Raw genomic sequence first — 22227 nt, 5'->3', positions numbered from 1 at the left:
AGAACGGTTCACAATTACATCTCATTAACTGCTTGAATGTTCAGAAGTATGTGAGAAAGGGATGTATCTCGTTTATGGCCCACGTAAACCAAATTGTACCTGAAGAAAGGAGACCCGAAGACGTTCCTATAGTTAAGGAATTTCTTGAAGTTTTTCCGGAGGAATTACCTGGTCTCCCACCGCATCTAGAAGTTGATTTTCAGATAGATTTAGTGCCAGGAGCGGCACCGGTGGCTCGCGCACCGTACCAACTTGCACCCCCAGAACTTCAAGAGTTGTCTAGCCAATTGCAAGAGTTGTTAGACAAGGGATTTATACGACTGAGTTCTTCGCCTTGGGGAGCTCCGGTCTTGTTTGTTAAAAAGAAGGATGGGTCGATGAGATTGTGTATCGACTACAGAGAATTGAACAAGTTGACAATCAAGAATCGGTATCCGCTACCGAGGATTTTTGACTTATTTAATCAACTACAGGGATCGAGTTGTTATTCGAAGATTGATTTGAGATCCTGGTATCACCAATTGAGAGTCAAAGAAGTTGATGTCCCGAAGACGGCGTTTCGAACACGTTATGGACATTATGAGTTTACAGTGATGCCGTTTGGTTTGACGAACGTACCGGCAATGTTCATGGACCTCATGAACCGTGTGTGTAATCCATACCTAGATAAATTTGTCATTGTGTTTATTGATGATATATTGGTGTACTCCAAGAACAAGGAAGAGCACGAACAGCATCTACGATCGATATTGACTATGCTTATAAAAGAGCAGTTGTATGCAAAGTTCTCTAAGTGTGATTTTTGGTTACCAAAGGTACAATTTCTTGGCCATGTTGTAGGGGCCAATGGAATACAGGTTGATCCAGCAAAGATCGAGTCGGTTAAGAATTGGGAAACTCCAAAGACGCCAACTCAGATCCGGAAATTTTTGGGTCTAGCAGGTTACTACAGGAGGTTCATTGAAGGCTTCTCTACGATTTCTCAACCATTAACTGCATTAACTCATAAAGGCAAGAAGTATGAGTGGTCAGAACCACAAGAAGCTGCATTTCGATTGTTAAAAGAGAAGTTAACGACTGCACCGATATTATCACTACCCGAGGGGAATAAAGACTTTGTTATTTATTGTGATGCCTCACGGCAAGGAATGGGCTGCGTGCTTATGCAACGAAACAAGGTCATTGCTTATGGATCGCGCCAATTAAAGATTCACGAGCAAAACTATACTACGCACGACCTTGAACTAGGAGCTGTAGTCTTTGCACTCAAAATATGGAGACACCACCTGTATGGAACCAAGTTTACTATCTTCACTGACCATAAGAGTCTATGGCACATTTTCGATCAGAAACAGCTCAACATGAGACGATGACGTTGGATGGAATTACTAAATGATTACGATTGTGAAATTGAATACCATCCTGGAAAAGCAAATGTCGTAGCAGACGCTCTGAGTAGGAAAGAGAGAGATAAACCTCTCAGGGTTAAAGCTCTTAACATAGTTATCCGTACAAATCTCACATCACAGATCCGTGAAGCACAACGAGAGGCCGTGAAGCAAGAAAATGTCGATGTTGAATTTCTCAAAGGAATGGATAAGAAATTTGACATCAAGGAGGACGGAACACGATACTTTACTGATCGAATCTGGGTACCAAAGTTTGGTAGATTGAGAGAACCAGTGTTGAAGGAAGCACACAAGTCAAGGTACTCAATTCATCCGGGATCAGATAAAATGTATCAAGATTTGAAGGCGTTTTATTGGTGGCCAAATTTGAAAGCTGACATTGCTACCTATGTCGAAAAGTGCTTAACTTGCGCTAAAGTCAAGGCAGAACATCAGAAGCCATCAGGGTTATTAACTCAACCAGAAATTCCCCAGTGGAAGTGGGAAGGTATTACAATGGAGTTCATCACGAAACTGCCGAGAACGGTGAGAGGTTATGATACTATTTGGATTATCATGGATCGTCTCACTAAGTCTACACACTTCTTACCGATAAGAGAAACTGATAAAATGGAGAGGCTGGCTCAAGTTTACATTAAGGAAGTCGTCTCTAGGCATGGAGTGCCTATATCTATTATATCCGATCGCGACAGCAGATTCACTTCCAGGTTTTGGCAGTCATTACAGAAAGCAATGGGGACCCGTTTAGATATGAGTACATCATATCACCCCCAGACAGATAGCCAGAGCGAGCGGACTATTCAGACTTTTGAGGACATGTTGCGAGCATGTGTCATTGATTTCGGAAAAGGATGGGATAAGTACTTACCACTAGCTGAGTTCTCATACAATAACAGCTACCATACGAGCATTAAAGCTGCACCTTTCGAAGCGTTGTATGGAAGGAAGTGTAGATCTCCCGTTTGTTGGAGCGAATTGGGGGATAGTCAGTTGACAGGTCCTGAGATTATTCATGAGACAACGGAGAAAGTTCTACAGATTCAGGAACGATTGAGAATGGATCGGAGTCATCAAAAGAGTTACGTCGATGTTAGACGAAAGGATATAGAATTCCAAGTTGGTGACAAAGTTATGCTTAAAGTATCACCTTGGAAGGGTGTTATACGGTTCGGGAAACGAGGTAAACTAAGTCCTAGATATGTTGGACCATTCGAGATAACTGAAAGAGTTGGACCGGTAGCTTACAGGTTGGAACTGCTACAAGCACTCAGTGGTATACACGACGTTTTTCATGTATCCAACTTGAAGAAGTGCTTAGCCGACGAGAATTTGATTATTCCTTTAGAGGATTTGCGTATCAATGACAAACTACATTTCATTGAAGAACCTGTCGAAATCTTGGGCCATGAGGTCAAACAGTTGAAGCAAAGCAGAATTCCTATCGTTAATGTTCGGCGAAACGCGAGAAGAGGACCAGAGTTCACGTGGGAGCGTGAAGACCAGATGAGATTGAAATACCCGCAACTGTTTCCCAAGGAAACTACTTCAGCGGACGTTCACTAAAATTTCGGGACGAAATTTTCAATAACTAGTAGGTAATGTAACAACCCTACTTTTACCGTTAAGTTGTTCGTTAATCACTTAACAACCCTATTCGACCTCTATGTCTTGCCATGTTAGTTAACCTTTCATGAACGTTTATGAAGTACTATTTTAATGTGTATTACATATTACGTGTTTATATGCTTCGGTTTAGAAGTATTAGAAATCCCTATCTTAGAATCTCCAGTTGCGCTATTTTTAGCATATCTCTGTCATACGGACTTGAAATGAGGTGATTCAAAAGCCCAGACGCTCGTATTTTGATATCCTACAATATTATCTAATAAAAATAATAATAAATCACCTCCCTCCCACCCCTATAACCGGACACCCCTCTTCCCTAGGTGCACACTTGCACAATTTCCTTGATTAAGTCTTCTAGCATGCTTGTTTTCACTTCATTCAACACCAAACACAAGCACACACATATTCTCTCTAATTTGTCTCTCAAGAATCAGTACCACCACCCCCAAAAACGTCACCATCCATCATCATCTTTAACCATCATCATTAAGATCATTACTTGCATTTTTAGTTCAAGAACACATTCATTAACTACAATCACTACTTGCATTTCTTCGAGCACACATTAAACCCTTGAACTTTTAAGCTCTTAGGCTGTAAGTAAACTCTAATACAACTAATTTCATTATTAATTAACTTACATATATCATATTATGCTTGTAAGAGTGTTGAATTACACATGCATTGCTTGCATGTGGCTTGCTGAAAATTTCCAGCAGTGAATCTGAATTTGCAACATCTATAATCATTTGAAAAATTAACTTTTGAGTTAAAATCTTTTCATTATGTTAAACTACAGTTCAATACCTTTCTATCCATATAAGAACCATGCATAGATAATGAGTATAAGTACCTCATCTTCTTGAAACAAAAATGCATGTCTTGCTGAAAGAATTTCTAACCTCCGAATTGTACTTGCATGTTTTCAATTTTTATGAATAATTACAGTCACATATTACTTTTGTTTTAGCAATAAATCTCAATGACCTAATATCTCCAACTTGAACCACCTTCATTGGTGAAAGGAGATGAGAGATATGGCTAAACGAAACTAGTAATCGTTTTGTTTGTTGCTGAACAATTCTCAGATTTCAAGTCCGAGATATAAATAGCTATAACTACTTGAAAATTTAACTTTTGAGTATAAGGATTTTCTCCATGATAAAAATATAGTTCAATACCTTTCTTTTCATGTAAGATATATGCATGGATGATGAGTAGAAGTGTCTCATCTTGTTGATAACATTTTGCATGTTCTGCTATTTGGGTTTTCTGACCATCAGCTAAAGATGGGGTACTTGACATTTTTGTGTTGGTCTTCTGACCAAACATGCATGTTAATTGGGTAGAATCTCAATGACCTAAAACCTCCAACTTGAATCACCTTCAATGGTGAAATGAGGTGAGAGTTATGCCCAAAACAAAATGACATTCATGTTTGGTGTTGCTGAAATGCTGAACCGAAAATCTTATTCTTTAGTTTCGTGTATTAGCTGACCTTAATGTCATCGTTTGATGAGTTTAAAAGTTTCCTAATGTCTATTTATATGTACATCACTTCTGGAGCAATCATGGTTCCTACATTTGGTATTTAAGTATGTTTCACAAAGATAGTTTAGTCAATGTGTCGGGTTTTGTTGTGCTGAAACGTTTGATGTTTCATCGCCAATAAAACATGACTAACAAGCCTAATCTGAGATTATTGTTCAAATGACTTTTAATGTCAACTAAATAATCTAAATCTCAGAGGTGGATATGTTAGATTAAGACATGAGACATGTGAGTTATGCCCTCCCGATGGTCAATCTTCGTGTTTTGTTGTTTGATTTTGATTATTGAAACCATGCATGTTAAGAGTTTGCATTCTGAAACATTTGGTAAACACTTGAGTCATGTGCCTTGGATATGACTTAATTTCAAATGTTAGACAACTCTTGGCTTTGGATTTTTATGAATTAAGTTTGTCATTTGATTTTTATGCACCGAGCAAGTTGAGTTCACCAACCGTCACACATTCTGACCACTACAGAAAAGTTCACAATTTTTAGTGGCTTATGCTTAGAATTAGTGGGTGTGACTATATGCGTTGGAAAGCTAACTCAATAAGGTACGTCTCAGTATTCGAATGGTTTTCTAACTCTTAATATTCTAGGATATATGGCCGATGTAAAACTGACTTCCAAATCAGTCCACTTTTGAACACTTATGATTAACTACTTAATTAAAAGTAACACTTGAACACGATTACAAGCATAATGATGACACATTTAAGAATCGACTTCTATATTTAATTACTTATATAGACATTGACCGTCCTCATTTACCTTAGGACGCATACGGAACTTCCGCTATTGAAACCGGACACGAACTTGAGAACCGACCATTATTATACATTGTGAGTCTACAGTCCCACTTTTTCATATTTATTCTGGGATGAGAATACACGCTGTTTATAAATGCTTTTACTTTTGACACGAGTACTATATACATATGAGTTATTGTTCAGAAATCCCTTAGCTTGAATACTTTAATTATCTTTTAGTAAGCGCGAACTAGATGAACGGATCCGTTAGGTTAGACAAGCCTCACCCTACTTTAACATGGGTGCATATTCTTCTTACTATTTTACACTCGAACAAGTGTATACTAGATGGGGTAAAGGAAATCGCGTAGCTCTAAACTACTCGTGGTGTTAAGCTTTGTATTCAAGTGCTCATAATAATGTATATGCTTTTACAATGTACTGTATAAACCTCGTTGTCTAATACTGATGAATAAATACTTAAACCTGTAGATTCACCAACACATTTGTTGACCCATTTTGCGTGTTGTTCTCAGGTCCATAGACGTTTAGCTTCCGCTGTTTCTAAGGTGCATGGCATTGCTTGTTGGGGTCCAACATGTTTCTTAATGACATCATTTGTTATTCGCATTTAAACATTTGTATTGTTAAACATTGTTGGTTATGTATTACGGTTAACGTTGGTATTTTCATTTGTATGTTGGAAACTCACGTTTGAAGTCAAATGTTTTAAATAAAATAAATGCGAATACTTTTGAAAAACGTCTCGTTAGAGGGCGTAACCGTTACTGTGGGACCCGATGATTAATACACCGTCAGATGTAATTTGGCGGGGTGTTATAATAGCAAGGAGTTCTTTTTCAGTAGTTGTGTAATTTGTTTATGCTCCTTGTAACATCTTACTAGCGTAATAAATAGGTTAAAATAGTTTTTCAATCCTTTGTCCTAAAACGGCTCCCATTGAAAAATCACTTGCATCGCACATGAGTTCAAATGGTAGATTCCAATTTAGAGTTATCATGATCGGCGCATTAGTGAGTTTTTCTTTAAGAATATTAAAAGATTTGATGCATTCATCTGAAAAGATGAATGGAGCATCCTTTTCAAGGAGTTTATTCATAGGAGTGGCAATTTTAGAAAAGTCTTTTATGAAACGTCGGTAAAAACCGGCATGCCCTAAAAAACTTCTAACTCCTCTAACATTGGTGGGATGTGGAAGTTTAGCAATTACATCTACTTTAGCTCTATCTACTTCAATTCCTTCCTTTGAAATTTTATGACCTAGAACGATGCCTTCTCTAACCATGAAATGGCATTTCTCCTAATTAAGTACTAGATTTGATTGCTCGCATCTAATAAGCATTCGTTCAAGATTAACTAGACATGTTTCAAAAGTATCACCGAAGACTGAAAGTCATCCATGAAAACTTCCATGCATTCTTCTATCATGTCGTGAAAAATCGCCATAATGCACCTTTGAAAGGTTGCAGGGGCGTTGCAAAGTCCAAATGGCATGCGTTTGTAAGCAAAAGTACCATAAGGGCACGCGAACGTGGTTTTCTCTTGATCCTTGAGTGCAATTAGAATTTGAAAGTATTCGGAGAAACCATCAAGAAAACAATAGTAACTATTCCCAGCTAACCTTTCCAACATTTGATCAATGAAAGGTAAAAGAAAGTGATCTTTTCTGGTGGCATCATTTAATTTTCTATAATCAATACAAACACGCCATCCAGATACAGTCCTAGTAGGAATAAGCTCATCTTTTTCATTTGTGATGACAGTAATGCCACCCTTCTTAGGTACACATTGAACTGGGCTTACCCATGGACTATCAGAGATTGGATAAATTAAACCTGCATCGAGCAGTTTAATAATTTCTTTCTTAACAACATCTTGCATATTTGGATTTAGTCTTCGTTGGCGTTGCACATAGGTTTTATGATTTTCTTCCATAAGGATTTTATGTGTGCAATACGAAGGACTTATGCCTTTAATGTCATGAATCTTCCATGCAATAGCTGGTTTATGTGCTTTTAGCACAGAAATGAGTTGAGATTTTTCATTTTCCATAAGAAAAGACGATATTATTACAGGTAATTTAGATTCACCATGTAAATAAGCGTATTCCAAATGGTTTGGAAGTGGATTTAACTCTAATATCGGTGGTTCTTCTATCGATGATTTGTATCGATATCTGTCTTCCTCTTTTAGCATTTGAAGTTCTTCTGTTGTTGGTTCGTATTCATTAGCCATGAGTGTAGCTAACATTTCAGCTTCATCAATTGGTTCAGTTGCTTCTCCTAAAGAACATTCTCCTGTTCCTTGTAATTCTGGAAATTCTTGTAACAATTCTGCATGTGAATCTATAGTTTGAATGTAATAACATGTACCATCTGCAGATTGTGGTTGTTGCATAGCTCTATCAATAGAAAAGGTAACACTCTCGTCCTCTATACTTAGGGTCAGTTTTTTACCAAACACGTCTATTATTGCTTTAGCCGTGTTTAAGAATGGCCTTCCTAATTTAAGAGGAACTCGAGAATCTTCTTCCATGTCCAGAATAACAAAGTCTACTAGAAATACTAAAGTACCAACTTTAACTAGCATGTTCACCATTATCCCTCTTGGATATTTTACTGATCGATCGGCTAGTTGTATGCTTATTCTTGTTGGTTTCAATTCTCCGAGGTCTAGTTTAGCGTATAGTGAATACGGCATTAAATTTATACTAGCACCTAAATCTGCCAATGCTTCTATTGAACTAAGACTTCCGAGAAAACATGGAATTGTGAAACTTTCTGGATCTGATAATTTTTCTGGTAGTTTATTCAACAGCACTGCAGAACAATTAGCATTCATTGTAACAGCCGAGAGTTCTTCCATTTTCTTTGTATTTGTGGTTAGATCTTTCAAGAATTTAGCATATCTTGGCATTCCTGAAATCACATCAATGAAAGGAAGGTTGACATTTATTTGTTTAAACATATCCAAGAATTTAGATTGCTCGGCTTCAAGTCTTTCTTTTCTCATTTTACTCGGGTAAGGAAGCGGTGGTTGGTATGGTTTGACATAAGGCTTTGCCTTAACTGTGTTATCTTCATTAACCTTTTCAACTACCGGTTCTGATTCTTTCTCTTGCTTAGGCTTTGGTGCCTGTGTAGTAGGAATAGAGTCATCAGAAATTACAGGCATTTCAGGTGGTTTAAGTGTAATACCACTTATTGTGGTAATGGGCTTTAGCTGTTTCATTTCGGGGGTTAGCATTTGAATCGCTAGGTAGACTCCCCGATTTTCTTTCTCCTATTAACCTTGCTAGGTTGCTTACTTCTTGTTCCAGATTTTGTATAGAAGCTTGTTGATTTCTAAATGCTTGAGCATTTTGTTCATTGGTTTGTTTCTGAGATGTAAAAAACTGCGTTTGAGATTCAACTAGCTTCGACATCATATCTTCTAAATTTGGCTTTTTATCATCGGTTTGTGGTGGTTTATTTGGAAAAATAGGTCTTTGCTGATTGTAAGTATTATTAGATACTTGTTGATTGCTAGGACCTTGTTGGTTGTTGTATGGAACATTTCGGTTATAATTCTGATTTTGATTGTAGTTCGGTCTTGCGGTTGATAATTATTTTGATAATTATTTCCAGGCCTTTCCTTTGATAATTAACTTAAAATTATAATTATAAAATATAAATATATATATATATATATATATATATATATATATATATATATATATATATATATATATATATATATATATATATATATATATATATATATATATATATATGTTGAGAGAGTGCAGAGAAGGATGATGAAAATTGTGTAAATAACTCATCGCCCAAACTTGCAATTTATAGCACCTGACCAATAATTTGGGGTCATGCGATCGCATGCTTCTTCCCCTTCCTGGCCATGCGATCGCATGGCCAGCTGTCCCAGCTCATATGGAGTTTAAAACATGGGCGGCTCTTGATTTATTTAATATATATAATATAATATAATATAATTTTAGATAATTATATATATGTTATATTATATCTTTGTGCATAGTTGACTCATAATTTTAGCTCCGTTGCGTCGTGCATTTCTTCTCGGTTTATGTCCCGGTTCCGGATTTTCGAACATCCTTTCGTACTATTTAATATCTTGTACTTTGCATTTTGCGGCTTGTACTCTTGTAACTTTGAGACGTTTCTCATCAATAAATTGAACCACTTGGATTGTAGTTTGTACTTTTTAGCGTTTTGGTTGTTTGCGTCTTCAAATCGTCGAATCTGTCTTTTGTCTTCACCTTTTTATTATTTAAACGAATATCACTTGTAAATAGAATAATTGCAACTAAAAACTTGTCTTTCTTGAAGGATAATGCTATGAAATATGTGTTCGTTTTTAGCATTATCACCATCCATAGACATGAATGGGGGTTGTTAGGCCCAATAGATCTATCTTTAGGATTCGCGTCAATTATGGGCCATTTCCCTAGTTCTTAGGTTACCAGACTTGAAGGGCGATATTCGATTTCGATAATCCAACCATAGAATGTAATTTTCGAGTACTTGTGTCTATTCCGTCAAACATTTATAAAAGCGCATGTATTCTCAGTCCCAAAAATATATATTGCAAAAGCATTTAAAAAGGGAGTAATGAAACTCACAATACTGTATTTCGTAGTAAAAATACTTATGACGTCATTGAACAAGTGCAAGGTTGGCCTTGGATTCACGAACTTATATCAATTATGTATATATTAATACATATAATAGTAATCAAATAATTTCATTTATTAATCTTATAATATTTATATGTTAAGTGTTGTAGTTATATGAAATCTTATGATAAATCCTAATTAATATATATATATATATATATATATGTATATATATATATATATGTATATATATATATGTATATATATATATATATATATATATATATATATATATATATATATATATTTTATGTATATTTTATATCTTAAATTATATGTTATATATATATATATATCTATTTTGTATATACTTTTAAACTAATTAATATTTATACATATGATTTTATATATATATATATATATATATATATATATATATATATATATATAATTAGTGTTTTATCAAAATTCAATAATTTGTTATATGTAATAAAAAAATGTTAATATGTTCAATATATAATTATATGTAGTATTAATATAAGTATATTTTAATATACATAATATTTATTTTTTATGAAAAGTATAATAATGATAATAATAATAATAATAATAATAATAATAATAATAATAATAATAATAATAAAAATAATAATAATAATAATAATAATAATAATAATAATAATAATAATAATAATAGTTTTCAATCATAATAATAATACTGATAATAACCTTAATGATAATACTAATAATAATAATCCTAATACTAATATTAATGATATATTTATCGTAATTGTATTAAATTTACTTATACATGATAATCATACATGTAATTAAATTATAATCATAATTTAGTTATTATTATCTTTAACATGCTTACCAATTTATATTTGAAAATAAAACCTATAATAACTTATAACATAATCATAGTAATAATAATAATACTTATATTAATAGTAATGATATTTCTAAAAAATTTATAATAATACTTTTAATGATAATGATAAGGATAACAACAACAACAACAACAACAACAACAACAATAATAATAATAATAATAATAATAATAATAATAATAATAATAATAATAATAATAATAATAATAATAATAATAATAATAATAATAATAATAATAATAATAATAATTTTTAAAAAAAACTACCTTCCAAAAGCTTTTATAAAAAGATTTGCCCGGAACCGGACTCGAACCCGAGACCTCCCGCTCACTCACAAACACAATCGACCAGCTGGGCTGACTTGTTTTTCAGAATATATATCAAACCCAAATATATTAAACCATTTTATATTTCTATCATCTTTTTCATCTTCTTCGTTGAATTAATCGACCAGAGGACCAAAATAACGAATTCGTGATTTATTTAAGACTTGTAAATAAATAGAAATCAGAAAGTGATGTTCTTGTTATTCAAAAAAATAAATAAAATAAAAGCAGCTACTGCTGCTGTCGCTAGTATAGAAACAAAAATTGATTTTGAATTTTAGAGCGTTTTGGCCAAAGACTACAACACGAATTACATTTCAAATCATCCCTAGAAACTTTCTAAATCCTTAATTTATCCTAAAACATCAACTTGAATTCGAATTTCGCGAATCACAAAAAGTTTGACTTTTTGAAAAAAAAAATTTGACTCGTAAATTCGAACTTGATATTAGGAATTGGGTTTTGAAACTTTGCAGATAGTTTGTATATGGGATTCCTAACAAAATTACTTTAATAGATTTTGAAATTTGATTCTAAATCATGTTTTGGCTAAAAAAATGAATAACAGAGAAAGAATGGTTTCGTTTAATAAATTTTGTTTTTAATTCCTATCATTTAACAGCTTCAATCATTATATAACGATAATACATATGTTAATTCAACATTTGAAGCAGTAATTTAATTGTTGGTTAGTGTTTGTTAGTCGACATGTAGTCACAGAGTAACAGAAAACAATGATATAAATCTCATATATTGACTTAAAAAAATGCGTATGATTATGTAATTATATAAGTATACAACTGTAATTATATGTATATATATCTGTATATGTAATTATATAAATCTGTAGTTATATCTATTTATGTAACTTAAATTTAACTAATATTAATAATTATTAGTGTATTAATAATAATATTGTTAACATTTATAATAATATGTATACTAATATTAATAACATTAATAATGGGAATAATAATAGTATTAATATAAAAATGATATTAATAATATTATTACTAATAATATAACATATTATATATATCAAATTTCATTAAAATGCAATATAATACTTTTAATAATAATGAATTTAATATTAATAATAATTCTATAATAATACTATAATAATACTAATATTATTAATGATAATAATAATAATAATAATAATAATATTAGTAATACTAATATTATAATAATTTATATATATCAAATTCGTATTTATAGATTATATATGCAATATAATATTAATAACACTAGTATTGATATTAATATTAAAACTAATAACAATATTATTATAACAACTATATATATAATTAAATTTAACATATTAGTATCACATTTTATTGATTATATAATATAACTATATAATATACATTACATAATAACTTATATTAAGTATTAAATTTTTATAAACTTTAATATATACATATAATAATATTTATACTTAGAAATCATATATTTATATATAAATTCATTTTAATTACAACTTAATTATTTTATATCTTATTTTACATATTTAATTTTAAATGTTTAAATTATATTTTATTATTTCAAATTATTATATACATACATTTATATATATATATATATATATATATATATATATATATATATATATATATATATATATATATATATATATATATAAATGTAAACAATCGTTCGCGAATCGTCGGGTAAGGTCCAATGGATAGTTAAGTGCATGAAATTATATAAAATATCGATTTACTTAACTTGTCGATATTCATCTTCTAAGTTTTCAACATTTTATAATTTCACCTTTACATTAAATAATATGAAAGTTAAATAGTTACCTTATTAAAAGCCACGAGTTAATTGTTGTAAAGCATGTATTGGAAATCAAAAAGGAATCTCCACTAACTTTTGTCTAACTCTCATTAATTGACACTTTGTTCTTACTTGTAGATCACTTTACCATTTATTCCGAATATTGTTAAAAAGAATAGATTTCTCAAATTTTCATGGACCTCACAACAGAGACCTATAATAATATCACAACATTTATGAGATTTATAAATGTTAAAATATCTTCTAGTTCAATCGTTTGGTATTATCTTTTAACTCCGTTTGTTAAATATATATCAACTAGTTATTCAAACCAATAAGTTTAATGTACGATATCATACACTTAATATTTGGTTAACATTTTCAATTTATATATATATATATATATATATATATATATATATATATATATATATATATATATATATATATATATGTATATATATATATGTATATATATATATATGTATATATATATATTTGTATATATATATATGTATATATATATATGTATATATATATATATATATATGTATATATATATATATATATATATATATATATATATATGTATGTATGTATATACATACACATCAAGTTAAATATAATTGTTTGTGAATCGTTGGGGATAGTCGAAGGGTAAATTGAATATATTAACGTAGTTACAAAATTTTCAGGACTCAACATTACAGACTTTGCTTATCTTGTCGAAAACGTACAAAGATCAAGTTTAAATTTGGTCGAAAATTTCCGGATTTTCACATTATACTACTAATAGAGTAATGGATCTTAGGTAAAAACATGTTGCAGGAAAACCACAATACTCATAAGAATGATAAAACGATGGAATCATATATTCTATTTCAAATATTGTCGGATAAAGTGGGTAAAAAAGAGCACCTGCCAAAATTGAAATTATTGGTGATTGTTTGAGCAACAGCTTCATTGGCCCATGTGTCCCGGTTTAGCTGCATTTTAATAGATATTTGCAAACATTGTTTATCACAAAATACAACTATGCAACATCAGTTTCCAATTGTTACATATATATAAAAAAGAAAAAGAAAAAAAGAGAGGCATAATGTATTACCATATGTGAATTAAATTCTCTAGTAGATTGGACATTCACTAGGAGCCATCTGTGTTGGCCAATAGCAGCATCTTTTGCCTGATATATACTTTCTACATTTCAGTAAAATAAATACAGTACATATTTATTTATAAGAATGGCACTAAGATTAGTTAAAATATTACATTCTCAAAAGAACCATTAAACAACAATTCAAAAGGAGGACGGTATAAGGATGTAAGGTTATGATTATCTCCAGAAGCTTCAATTGCTGATGTGGACCCCTTTTCTGCTTCCCAAACTCCCGGTTGTTTCGTCGGTTCCTCGTCAGAATTGCGAACGGGAACTGGTGTATCGAGTTCATGTTGATACACTCCCAATCTTGATGCTCTACAGATATAATAAATAAAACGAATAGATGAATAAGTAGGGGGATTCAATTATTCATATAAGCAAAAAGTGTTGGAAAAATTTGAATAAAATTAATTAAAATGAATTTGAAAATTTACTAGTTAATGTAATATTTATTTTTATTAAAGGTGACTCTTTAATATTCCATAACATATGAATATTATGACATTTTATTGTCATTTAATTTTAGTTTAAGTTTCATAATAACTCCCCATTCTCCATGTAATATAAGCAGAGATTTTTCTCATGTAAGGGAGAGACTCTTGATTCTTATTTGATGGTAGACATGTATGTCACCATAAAACACACACATATATAAAAGGATTAGTCGTCATAAGCTTGTGAGTTTTTTTTCTAATTCATTGACAAGTTTGGTCAAGTGAGAAACAAAGTATTTGGGTTAGCTTATGAAGGACTAGTTAACAATATTTTCGGGCAAGTGTTCAAGTCCGGCAGTACTACTGCTTCGGCCGTTGTATCCTGGGAAATAGATGACGTGTAGACGGCGAAATTGTTTTAAGGGAACCGTGTTAAACACGGGCCTCGGCTTCTTTTGGTGAAATGATTCATGTATTCTTTTACATATCATTTTGACTACATCATATTCAAGGTATGTATATTTCATCATAGATATAGTTTCTTATTTACAATGAATATTTATATAATATATATTTTCAGGTACTATTTCCTACAAACTTAAAAGAGTTGCTTTATAAAAGTACTCGGATTAATTTTATAGAAATCTTGTGTAGTTTCTTTGGATTATAAGAAACTGTCAAAATGGTTTTAGAAAAACGTTTGAAAAATCCTATACTTGCATCGGACGTAAACTAGTAAATACTCTATATAAGTTTTGTTACTAGAAATCTTAGTCGTTGATATTTTGGATATGAATGAACCAGATTTTTTTTATCATTTTAATTTGTTATATGTAACCCATATATAAGAGTTTGTACTAGAAAACTTATTTATCAAATTTTAATGAGTGAATGGTACAAACTAGATACCTAAAAAGCAATCCATGGTGAATGCGTTAGAACACAAATTTTGTTCATTGGAAAATAAAGGAAAATGCTTTCAAAGGACGTGTTTGGTTTATATATTATTTTTATGAAGAAAAAAATGTGTTGAAACCATATTGATGTTGGTGCTTGCTTCTCTCTCAGATGTTCCTGTGAGTGAGGAAGATTATGAAAAAAAAAAATTTTGGGCACCTTAATGATGTGGAGGGTTTTTTTAAAATCTTAATTATGCTATTTATGAAAAACTTGAATGTGCCCCAACATAAGTGGGCTAAATGTGTAATGAAAATACTTTATCATTAAAATTTATGTAACAGTAACTTATGGCTTATGGATGCCACAATTGAGATACAAGAAACATATGTGTAAATAAGTGATGGTTGTGGAGAAAAATATGTGTAAATAATTCTTTATACAAAGGCAATATCCGATTACCACTTGATAATGTGGGGGGTATGTGCTAATGTTGTAGGTCCTTTATTAAGGATGTACAAATGGACCAAATCATGGTAAAAGAATCTGTCATTCTTTGAACATATATCTAACAATAGTTGAAATTGGTAAATTGTTCGAATGACAAGATCATATAGATCTTGTGAGATGATGTTTATCATGCTCGATCCCATGATAGGGTGTAAATGTTGTGTTAACAATGGATATTCAACAACAAGTACTATCATTTTTTATGCCAACATTTGAGATCTTGAATAATTTAAATGTTTGAGAGGAGCAATATGATCTTGAAAATGAAATTCGAGATTCCATTTGATCCTTGAATAGTAATATTTTATATAATTTCGTATATAAAATAAGATGTCTAATGTACTTGGATCAATTATTTTTAATTTGTATCAACATAGACGATGTAAGTTGATATAATTTGAGAGTAATGTGTATGATGTATATCATGACATATGTTGGAATTAAGATTGTAGAATCAATGTTATGTACAATTAGACTCGTTAATCAAGCATGTTTCACTCCTTTTAGACATCTCTAAAAGGGATGCCTTTATTTATGTAGAGTTTGTTACTACAAGTGAGATTACTTTTGAGAAAAGGTCAATGTTGATCTTTTCGACAACACATGTGCCAAGTAAAAAAAAAACATTTTTTTTGGAATGATTAAAACCTACGTTTAACATTTTTGGGTAATGTTTCGATGAGTAAATGAAAATTTATTTACAAAGACGTTATTGGAGTTTATAAACGTATTTTGGATATATGTCTATATAAGTGATGGGTTTATTATAATGATTTTATATCAAGGATTCAACAAACTAGTAGCATTAAAAAAAAAAAAAAACTCCATGATTTGGTTTTTTCCAGTTTGGTTTGTTTGTTTGGTTTACATGTTGGGTTGAAACCTATTTGGTTTAGCCTAGTTGGTTGATTTAACCTGTTTGGTTGAAACCTATTTAGTGTAACATGTGTGGCTGAACCTGTTCGATATATGTTTGGTTTACTTGTTTGTGTTGAAATATGTTTGGTTTACTTGTTTGGGTTGAAACCAGTTTGGGTTGAAACCAGTTTGGGTTAAGCCTTGTTTGGTTTAACCTGTTTGGTTGAAACATGTTTGGTTTAACCAGTTAGGTTTAAACCAGTTCGGTTTAACTTGTCTAGTTGAAACCTGTGTGGTTTAACATGTTTGGCTAAAACATGGTTTAACCTAACTGTGATCACTGGACTTTATGTGATAGTTCAGTCGATGATCACGAGTGAGAAATTACATGCTCAGTCATTTCAAGTTTTATCTTTTATCATTAAATGGAATAATGATAATAGTAGATGAAATGGACATATCATACTATGAAAGTGAAAAGGATATCAATGATGTCTAAGGTTTTCTCTTTTTAGTTTGTCATGAAATTATTTTGTGTCCGTTAGATTATAATTATAATTAAGTATAAAATTTGAAATGAATAGTTCTAGTTGGTTTATGCTAAACTTTTATTTATTATGTAATTTAACATATTGGTATTAACCAAATACATTTTATAATAGAGTTTTTAACAATGAAATTGTGTCCCACTATTTATAATCGTATTTTAACGGAATATTGGAAAATAATTTGAGATATATTCCTTTTTAACTTTTGTCATGAACATAACTAAAAGAGATATTAACTATGTCATTATATGACTTAGATCATATTTGAATACATTAATTAAAATGTGATTCAAATTTATGATATTGGAAAGCATGTTATCGTAAATGACATGACTTGAGGATATGTCATAATATGAAAAATTCCATGTGTGAATTTCAGATATGACACTATAATGTGGAATCTTGCGAGATTTATATATCAATTGGTAGATATTACTCCCCTTGAGGTTCCAATAAGTGTTGGGAATACATTCTTCTTGACTTGACATTAAGGGGTCAAGCTAATAATAAAGAAATGATATGTATTCTTTGAGCGTAAATGTCATAATATTATGATGTTGGAATTAATTCAAATTATCTTGCGATGATAAATTGAATTATGTGATATAGACCCTGAAAAAGTCCAAATTCTCTTTATGGAGAATTAAAGGAACTTCCTAGAGAAATAGAATGAGCATTATGCTTATGAAGGAAGTAAAACTGAATGATTTATAAGAGATATTGTTAATAAGACACTCAAGATGATGTCTTAGTCTCGAAAAGATTTTGTCATGATACACGAGACATGGTATAAGATTCCTTGTAAGGAAAAGTATAGAGAATTAGAATAATGCATCTTCTATTCTCAAACTTTGATCTTAAAGTCTATGGCATGCTAGACTTAGAGATGTTAATGATGATCACCTGCAGAGATCTATTAACAACGAATATCCCGGTGTGTGGAAATCATGTAAAGACAAAATCATAGTTTCATTCAGTTACAGATGAATTTGATGACGACAACGATGTGAATTATTTCCATTGTATATGGAATGAGATTAAGATATGAAGTGAAAGATATTTTAAAGATACATATGTCTATCTTTATTACATTCTTGATAGTTCGATTTTGAATTGCCTAATAAGAATTCAGATTTGCAAATAAATAAATTTGAGTGCGAAAACTTTATTTCGTTTTTTAAATTTGACATCTCTAGGTCAAACCTAGAATATGACTGAGAATTGCTCAAAATGTGCGTAGAATCTGAAACACGAAAGATGCAAATCTTGTGTGGGGTCATTTGACCACTTCATTGATTAGAATCATATTTGATATATATGATTATGATTGTAACTTATATCAAGTTGCAAGACATGTGGGGGAAGCTTTGAAAGGATAAGTGGTAACCTTAGTTAGTTGTGTACATTTTACACAATAACATGCAAATGTGGGGGTGTCTTGCATTTTGATATCAAATGCGCGATTAATGATGATTCATAATAAGGCTAAAGATAACGGATAAGAATATATAGCTGATGATAAAGATTCTATCTCATTTTAGCTAAAGATGTTCATGATGATTAGTGATAATATGATTCATAAAAGGCCAAAGATATGGATTTAGTTAATGCTAAAATTTCAATATAATTTGAGCCAAGAATGGTAATTAATTTTGACATAGTCAATATAATTACGCTAGAACAACTAATCTCTTTGTTAGTTATCATAGTTAACTTTGTAAAGTTAAATGATAACATTTGGTAATTAATTTTGACATAGTCAATATAATTACGCTAGAACAACTAATCTCTTTGTTAGTTATCGTAGTTAACTTTGTAAAGTTAAATGATAACATTTTGGATCCGACAACCATAGGGTTGAGAAGTGATTATGTTGTGGAATGGGACTGAAGCCCTTAAATAAGTTTATATGAAGGAAAACCTAACTCAGTTGACTGGAGATCTCAAGATCTTAGTTCAATAGGACAACCTAATTGTATGAACTGGAGAGGTCACTGTGGGGGATTTGATAAAAGCCCCTGCGTCTTTTAAGGGAGTTTATTCAACGATTAGTAGACTTCCTAGTCCATTCCTAAAAGTGACAAGTACGAGGCTAAGCCTATGGCTTTTAATGATTCGACTGAAGTAGCCATACATGCTAAATCAGTAGCCATTCGTGGTGAATCACCTATGTGAGAGAGAAGTGGGGTCACTTCGAAGGGTATTGTTGGGGCACAATACTTAATGGCTCTCGCAGAACCAGGCTAGTGTTTCAGGACCATAACGAACACTACTATGAGGACTTGACTTTGTCAGGGAGAGTCTTGTGTGAAGCGTATTGTCGCCTACACAAACGGCAGACGAGTTCAAAGACATTGTCTACTCAGAGCCAGTAGACTAAGTGCATTTCATGAGCGAAGGTTCAAAGGATAACACCTACCTATCGTATACAGGACTCAACTACTAAAAATGTTGTTTGGACATGTGTGTTTTGAGATCGATTTATATTCACATTGGAAAATCTATGTGAAACAAGATTCACATCAACTTTGGAATATACGGTTATGTAGTCGGTGGCCAAGGCTTCATAACAAAATGTTATATATCCAAGTAGATTTTAAGTGAATGAGATATCGATGGTTAAAGAGGTGTTTTGAGCCAAGATGAATGAGAATCGTGTTATTGATACTATTGGTTATCAATTTCATTCATGTGGGGGATTATTGGAAAAATTTGAATAAAATTGATTAAAATGAATTTGAAAATTTACTAGTTAATGTAATATTTATTTTTATTAAAGGTGACTCTTCACTATTACATAACATATGAATATTATGACATTTTATTGTCATTTAATTTTAGTTTAAGTTTCATAATAACTCCCCATTCTCCATGTAATATAAGGAGAGATATTTCACATGTAAGGGAGAGACTCTTGATTCTTATTTGATGGTAGACATGTATGTCACCATAAAACACACACATATATAAAAAGATTATTCGTCATAAGCTTGTGAGTTTTTGTTCTAATTCATTGACAAGTTTGGTCAAGTGAGAAACAAAGTATTTGGGTTAGCTTATGAAGGACTAGTTAACAATATTTTTGGGCAAGTGTTCAAGTCCGGCAGTACTACTGCTTCGGCCGTTGTACCCTGGGAAACAGACGACGTGTAGACGGCGAAACTGTTTTAAGGGAACCGTGTTAAACACGGGCCTCGGCTTCTTTTGGTGAAATGATTCATGTATTCTTTTACATATCATTTTGACTACATCATATTCAAGGTATGTATATTTCATCATAGATATAGTTTCTTATTTACAATGAATATTTATATAATATATATTTTCGGGTACTATTTCCTACAAAAAGATGAAAACGAAAGATAAACCGAGCAAAGTAACATACCCATACAACACTGGAGAGTCATAAAGGACATCCCTTTTAACTGGTAAAGGCACGCAAACCTCGCTGTCATTATTTCCTACGATATTTTCAACCGCCACGTCATTGTTCCCCCACTTGTAGTAAGAACACGACCCTCGATTTAATAAAATTAACCAAATAAATAGAATTTAAAAGAAAACACATGTACACTCGTATCATTAAGAACTTCCTATATACGGTAACTTACCCCGAACTTTGAGCTGATGTGAACGCCTCATTTTCCACCGGTGGAACGTGCGAAGGTGCTGTAACAAATCCAAACTCATTTCCTGCATAAAAGAACTGAATAGCATCTTCAAGTTTCCAGCTTGTTGCCTGAACGTTAAAAATTTACACCATCTTTATACATCTTTCAAGGAAAAAAAATATAACCAGTCAAAAAGAAATCAAAAAGATACATAATTGTTATATTCTAAAACGATTATGTCATTTCCAAACCACATTTGTTTTTAATTCTAATACCAATTTTCTGTAAATAATCACAAAACAACAAATGTATTACCCTTAGGGCTACCGTTAAGGTGCTAGAAAGTGTTGTACATCACGGTTAATAATTATATTTAGGATGATGGTTAATCGGATGTATAACACTTAGATTAACACTTAAATACTCAGGAAGGTGTATGGTAACTGAACTAATATACACCTGAAGTAGCATAACCCTAATGCCATGGAAAAGAAAAAAAATACAAGCTTTTCTATACCTAAACAACATTAATAACAACAAAGTTTAGGTTATCCCAAAAGGGAGCAGATTTATGAAATAAAAACTCGAATTATAAACATAAAACTCAAATAAATAATCAAAACCAACATAAAAGAAACCTGCAAAAATTGTCTAGCAGTATCTGCAGTCTGACCAACTGCAATTTCAAGAAATAAAAAAACCATTGTTTGTTGGTCTGTAACAGACGTAACTCCACCATCTTCTATCTTCGATTAAGATTCTACTGTATTTTTGTAATGAATTTCTTAAAAATTGAATAAAGATCACAACTTTCAAGTTACACAACTTGAAACCCTGATGGGTTCTTCATTTTCAATCAAATATACCCAATTTCCAAATTTACATTTATAACACTAAAATTCAAACCAAAATCCAAAAATTAGAATCATAAAATGTAAACTTTACTTACCTTCCAACCCTATTTGGTGGCTAGATGGTGAAGCGACCCGTCTTAATCCATCCGGACGAAGTCCATATCGATTACAAACGATTCACAATAGTTGGTTACATTACGAGGTACTTGACCTCTATATGATACAATTTTACAAACATTGCATTCGTTTTTAAAAGACAAACTTTCAATACATCGTAAGTTGACGGCATGCATACCATTTCATAATATAACCAACTATAATTGACTTAGTAATAATCTTGATGAACTCGACGACTCGAATG

The 22227-nt window shown here is 31.5% G+C and overlaps 1 pseudogene; it reads right to left on the bottom strand.

Moving 5' to 3' along the window:
• Positions 1-22227, bottom strand: part of LOC139854134 (plant UBX domain-containing protein 7-like) — a 107224-nt pseudogene that overhangs the window by 82409 nt on the left and 2588 nt on the right.

This window comes from Rutidosis leptorrhynchoides, chromosome 6 (genome assembly GCF_046630445.1).
Source record: "Rutidosis leptorrhynchoides isolate AG116_Rl617_1_P2 chromosome 6, CSIRO_AGI_Rlap_v1, whole genome shotgun sequence".
Taxonomy (NCBI): Eukaryota; Viridiplantae; Streptophyta; class Magnoliopsida; order Asterales; family Asteraceae; genus Rutidosis; species Rutidosis leptorrhynchoides.
The sequence above is the reverse complement of the archived record's forward strand: the minus strand, read 5'-3'. Positions and strand labels throughout refer to the sequence as shown.